Consider the following 6,364-nt stretch of genomic DNA (forward strand, 5'->3'; position numbering starts at 1 on the left):
CGAGATCGTCAGGCAAATGAACTGACAAGGCAAGGCAAGGCGGCGCTTTTCTGAGCAAGAGCGGCAGGTAGGGAGCAGAGAGCTCTGACAGTGTGAGAGGTGAGCGCAGGTGGTGGTAACTGGTTCCCCCTTTCCTGGCTAAAGAGCTCACGCCACTAGTGGTCCCTGGTCTCGGTTCCTGCTAGACCGAAGAGCACAGGTAAAGGCAGCAGGGGGAGGCTCCTCAAGAGGTAGAGGATCCCCTCCCCTCCTGCCACGAGGCAGTAGGAGGAGACCTCAGAGCTGAGGGGTCATGGGAGCAGGTCCCTGCTAAGGGAGGCAGCTGAATCCCCTCCCGGCCTCCCTCACCTGCCCAGTTGCCCCCCCAGGACAGGGATGGGGCCCTGCAGGAGGAACTGACTGTTAGGAGGTGGAGGGTTCACCTGGGCCTTAAGTGCCACCAAGACCAAGTTGCCCTAGACCGAGTATCACAAGTGGCTCCAAAAAGAAAAAGAAAACCAGGTGGGTGATGGTTGTGGGTGACTCTTTCCTGAGGACAGCAGAGGGCCCAGTGTGCCATCTGGACCCACTTCAGAGGGAAGTCTGCTGCCTCCCTGGGGCACGGATTTAGGATGTATTGAGCAAACTTTCTACCCTGTTGAACCCTTCAGGTTATTACCCACTTTTGGTGTTTCAGGTGGGTAGCGATGAAGTGGTTACAAGAAGCCCAAAATCAATTAAGAGATTTTAGGGCCTTGGGACAGCTGCTCAAGAGATCAGGAGCACAAGTTGTGTTCTCCTCTATCCCCTCAGTGGCAGTTGTGAATGAGGGAATTAATGAGAAGAGCTGTAAGATCAATTCATGGCTCATGGGCTGGTGTTGTCAGTAGGGCTTTGGATTTTTTGATCAGGGACTGCTGTACAAGACACTTGGCCTGCTGGCAACAAATGGGATGCACCTGTCCCAGATGGGAAAAAGGATTCTGGAGCAGAAGATAGCAGGGCTCATCAGTAGAGCTTTAAATTAAGTTTGAAGGGGGAAGGGGATATAACTGGGCCTGCTAGGAATAAGGCCAAAGGAAGCATGTCAGGGCTCATAGGATGACATGCTAATGAGAAGTCTTGCTCTGCCATCTTGGTGGAGATGAGGGATAGATGTATGGTGCAAAATGAACTGGTAAGGGTTGTTGATGGTTTAGAAATCCAGAGAAGGGTCGAGAAGGGTTATGTAGGAAATGGGACCCACACCCACAAAAAGATATTGGAATCATTACCTCATCTGAAGTGCATCTATACCAACACACACAGTATGAGCAGCAAACAGGGAGCTTGAAGCCATGATGCAACAGAAAAACTATCATATAGTGGCTGTCACAGAAATGTGGTGGGATGGCTCACGTCAGTGGAGTGCCTTAATCAATGGCTACAAGCTCTTCAGGAGGGATAGACAGGGAAGGAGAGGTGGTGGGGTGGCCCTGTTTGTTAGGAACTGTTATGAGTGCTATGAGTGTATAGTGACAATGGGGTTGAGAGTGTTTGGATTAGGTTAAGGGGTAAGGACAGTAAAGCTGATATTGCTATGGGAGTCTGCTATAGACCTCTCAACTAAAGCAGCGATGTGGATGAAATAACTTTCAACACGCTCATCATGTGGGAGTCTGTTTCCTTTTACGTTCAGCTCCTGATAGCCATTGGCTTCAGGCATCTCAGTGCAAAATAATATTAAGTCCTTCCTAGAAGTCCTAGAAGGATATTAAGTCCTAGAAGGATATTAAGTCCTAGAAGGACTTAATATCCCTGCCCAAAATTTGTGTGTTTTCATCCTACTAATTCTTTCTTTTAGCTGCTCGTGCCTTTACCTTCTAGGATGACGTACTTCTGCAAGGCTTTGCTTCTGTGAACACTCTTGAACGTGAGCAATCAGAGTCAGTGAAACTGTGCATGTGTGGTGAGTAACCACAGAACTGAGGACTTCCAGCAGCTGCCTACAGGTATGTTACATGTCTTCACATTCCCTTGGATATTTTTGTCTCATTTATGCTCTTATGTGTCTCTTTGTCAAGCAGCATTGCTCTATGCTACAACACAAAGTTAGCAATCAGTTTCTGATCATTAATTCAGCTACCTCAAGTATGTTTTTTACTGTGATTACTACTATTGAGAGGCATATAAATTTGTTGCAACAGTTAACTTTCTTTCAGTATGCCATCATTCTCAGTAGTTACGCTAGTATAATATCTCAAAGGGAAACTGGAAGGTGGGAAGTTTCCTTGCCATAAGACATTTCTGAGATTACTTCAGGCTTATCCATTAATAGCGTAGTTTTTAAAGAATTTTTATGTTCTAGATTTTCCCAAAATTAGAGAACCACAGTTTCAAGCTTACTAGGCTGGAAAAATCTGGTTATAGAACAAGTATGCCTTGTTTGCTTCTGATGGAAAGCTTACATCTGTGTAACAGCATCTGACTTCGGATGACAAAATATTGAAAAATTGCTAGCTGCAGTTCTCAGTGGCCACATATGCTGGGATGAATTTATCACTGTAATCATCAGGAAATGAGAAAATGCTTTTGGACAATATGTGTTTTACATGGAGATTGAATACAAAGCTAAGACTGTAATCAACAGCTAGACTCTGATCAGAGACACTACTTGTGTTCTTCCATTTATGGATTCTGTCACATTAGCTGGCTACAGGAATTAAGCAGCTGGTTTTCCTACTGTCATCAAAAATTTTGTGCAAGATGAATTCAAAAACTTCAGTTGATTAAAAGGGCTCTTAATAGCTTTCAGACATGTGAGGTCTCTGAACACAGTTTAGCTAAATCTGTTGCTACTGATTTGTAGCCAAGTCTTCCAGGCTAGTAGTTAACGTACTTGTCTTACAGTATTGTATATTCTCATTAAAAAAAAAAAAAGAAAAAAGAAAGAAACAAAGAGCTATCCTATGAATATAACTTGTTAGAGAAGGCAACTGAAAAAAGTCATCCAGCACTTCGGTCAAGTAGAAGATACAAAAGAAACTCCAATGCATAGCACCAGGAAGATACTATTCTGTATAGAAGTTTTTATTGGAAAAAAAATACTGATTAATCTCTGAACCGACTGTATAGTGAAAGCTTATTTTCTGAGGCAGAAAGATCTGTTTATTTGACACTAACCTACCTATCATACAAATCATGCATATCATTCAAGCATACATGGTCTAGAAGAAAATAATTATTAACAATCTCTTTTCTACTCCTTTAAAAAATAAGGTAAGTCTGAAGGACAGAATTGGCCTTTTAACATCCAAGATGAGTTTGGCTCCAGATTCTAAAGCCTTGAAGTGGACTAAATCCCACTTAATTTTGAATTTTTCTTGCAATTTAGATGAAAAGCTGTAAATGCAGAGAGCTTGCGTAGGCAGCAGGTGGCAGACTGCTTCCAGGAATCGGTAGGAAACCGTTACTCAAGCTTTTCTTAATAATGCTCTTGGTGATTTAGTTAAGGTGATGTAAAAGTGAGAGACTCCTACTTTTGTCAAGCATGCCAGGGTAACGAGGTACTCTAAGAGAGGATGCTGTGTCTGTGCTCCCTGCTTTATCAGTTCTTAAAGTAACAGAGTTTAACACATAGACTATTATGTGTGAAGACATCTACAGATAAATCAAGGCCTCCAATGCTCTTTACACACACGTGACATAAATTATGTGTTTAAAGTATTCTCCAGACAGCAGACTATCCTGTTAAAAGAGTTTCTGTACAGTACTGAAAAAGATGAGTTTCCAGTCTTTTGAGAAAGTTTTTTTGTTTGGTGGTTGTCTTTTTTTATGCAGACTTTTTTTTCGAGCTTAAATTCACCTAGAGGGGTTTTAATAATGCCTTGCTGCTAATCGTTAGTGCACTTAAGGAAATACCTTGTCCCATAGCTTTTGTCCGATATATTTCATTGCAAGAGAAGCTTGTGACTCTTGCACAAACTATCTCACCATCACAGTTGTTTCTTGTGCCATTATTTTGGTGATTGCCAAAGGCTCTATCTAGTATATACTGAGACATTTCATTACCCACCTAGAACTAGGCTGTGGTATCAAAGGAGGCAACTGCTAAAAGGCTGCTAGAAACTGCACAACACTTGGTAAACACTTGGGGGAGCTGCCTATCCACTACATGAAAAGATTGGATTTGTTGGTCGCCTAGAAGAGAAAGAATAATTCCAGGATGATCCCAATAATTTCCTGACAGAGGAGCTCATTTTCAAGTGTTAGATTTTATTGTTAGAAACCTCCCAAAATCACCCCATCCCTATAGGATTTCCATTTCTGTAGTATTTCCAGTTGTCTCAGGATTTGTTTGAACAAATAAGAATCTGTAATATCATTCTGTCTCAGTAGTACAGTTGTTTTCGAGTTTGTCATAATGATTTTGGGATATTTTTTCTCTTTCTTGAACAGTCAAGACCTACCGTTGTCAAGAGCCTGATGTAAGTCTTTAAGTTTTCTCTGATAAGAGACATTTTCAGGACTACGTTCTAACACTACTACATCCTCACCATAAAGATAAGTCTTTATAAAATGACACACTCCAGAAGAGTCAGAGTGTGTTTGCACTCTCCAAAGTAGGGGTTACTTCAGTGAAATAAAGAAAAAAAGTGTGTGTATAGTGCTTAGTCTGCTTTTGATAGTGCAGGCTATGGTTATGCTAATCTCCTAGCATCACTGGAATCTCAGTCTGCAGACTGGATGAATATGAAAATGTACTATTAGTATCAGGAGAGGAAATAGTACTTCAAGAGAAATTACAGAAATTAACACAAGTGGACGTTGGACATGTCTTTTTAACTGTCTTTCCAGCTGTATCTGATCCAGATGTGGTCTTGCAGGCCTTGCCAGTGCTGAAATCTTTTTGGAAATGAAGTTGCCTCATCATAGAAGAGACCATGTAATGGAATAGTTCAAACGACTTACTATTATTTCAGTAGGAACTCATATTTATTTATTTGATTGTTAGTATTTGGCAACTTCTGGTGAAGAAGCATTGTTGGCTAAATCAATAAAGCTAGCCCTTTGTAGATAGATGTCCACCTTTTATTCCCATAAGAACTGCTTTAATGAGTACAGTAGTTTCAGCTCTTTCGTACCAATAATACAAACCCATGCAATATTGCTGACATCACCACAGCATGGATTTGTCAGGACCAAAGTTATATGCCCAAGAATAAGCCAGCCTCTACCCATGTCACGCTCAATTTCAATCACCGTAAATCTTTATTCTTCTCTGTAGAGTAGAACTTTTAGCTTTTTTTTGGTTGTGGAGAAACACGTAAAAACAAAACCCTTGTCTGTTGGGGTTTAATCTGAACTCGAGATTTTTTTGACTGAACAGATTTTTTAATACAGTGTATTTATGATTCTGTTTTCTCTATCTTACCACACCTAAGAAAATGTATTTAAGTGAGAAGAGAAAACATCATTTGGATCACATGTCCCTACAAAACAGGTACAAATGACCAGGAGTGCTCCAGCCCAAGCCAGTGTTACTCTGGAAGTCAGACAGCTATGCTGTGCTCACCCAGTGTGTGCAATATTCAGGACTGTGAATAAACAAGTTAGAAAATGAGATCAGTTCACTAAGAGGAGTTTGTTGCTGACTGAGCTGCAAAATGGTGTGTATGCACTTCTGTCTGCCGTATGCACCAGAAAACCCTGCTGCAGAGCTGTTAATTGCTACTGTAATTACTGTAGAGGCAAGTGATGTCACTACTGGAGAGCGAACAGGTTCTCCTGGCAGCTGTACTAAGGCACATAAAAAATAATCAAGTGGTTGGTGACAGCCAACATGGCTTCACTAGTGGTAAGTTGTGCCTGACTAATTTAGTGGCCTTCTATGGCAAAGCTACAGCGCTGGTTGACATGGGAAAAGCAAGGGATGTCATTTTCCTGGATTTGTGCAAGGTGTTTGACACTGTCCCACATGACATCCTTGTCTCTAAAACGGAGAGACACCGATTTGACAGATGGACCACTCGGAGGATAAAGAACTGGCTGGATGGTCGCACTCAAAGAGTTGTGCTCAATGACTCGATGTCCACATGGAGACCAGTGGCAACTGGAGTTCCTCAGGGGTCTGTTCTGGGTCCAGTGCTGTTCAACATCTTTGTCAGCGACAGGGATGACGGCACTGAGTGCACCCTCAGTAAGTTTGCCGACGACACCAAGCTGCATGGTGCCATGGACTCACTTGAGGGAAGAGATGCCACCCAGAGGGACCTTGACAGGCTTGAGAAATGGGCCAGTGCCAACTGCATGAGCTTCAACAAGTCAAAATGCAAGGTCCTGCACCTGAGCTGGGCTAATCTCAGGCACAAATACAAAACCAGGCACAGAGTGGGTTGAGAGTAGC

Source organism: Apaloderma vittatum, unplaced genomic scaffold (genome assembly GCF_000703405.1).
Source record: "Apaloderma vittatum isolate BGI_N311 unplaced genomic scaffold, ASM70340v1 scaffold22323, whole genome shotgun sequence".
In the NCBI taxonomy this organism is placed as follows: Eukaryota; Metazoa; Chordata; class Aves; order Trogoniformes; family Trogonidae; genus Apaloderma; species Apaloderma vittatum.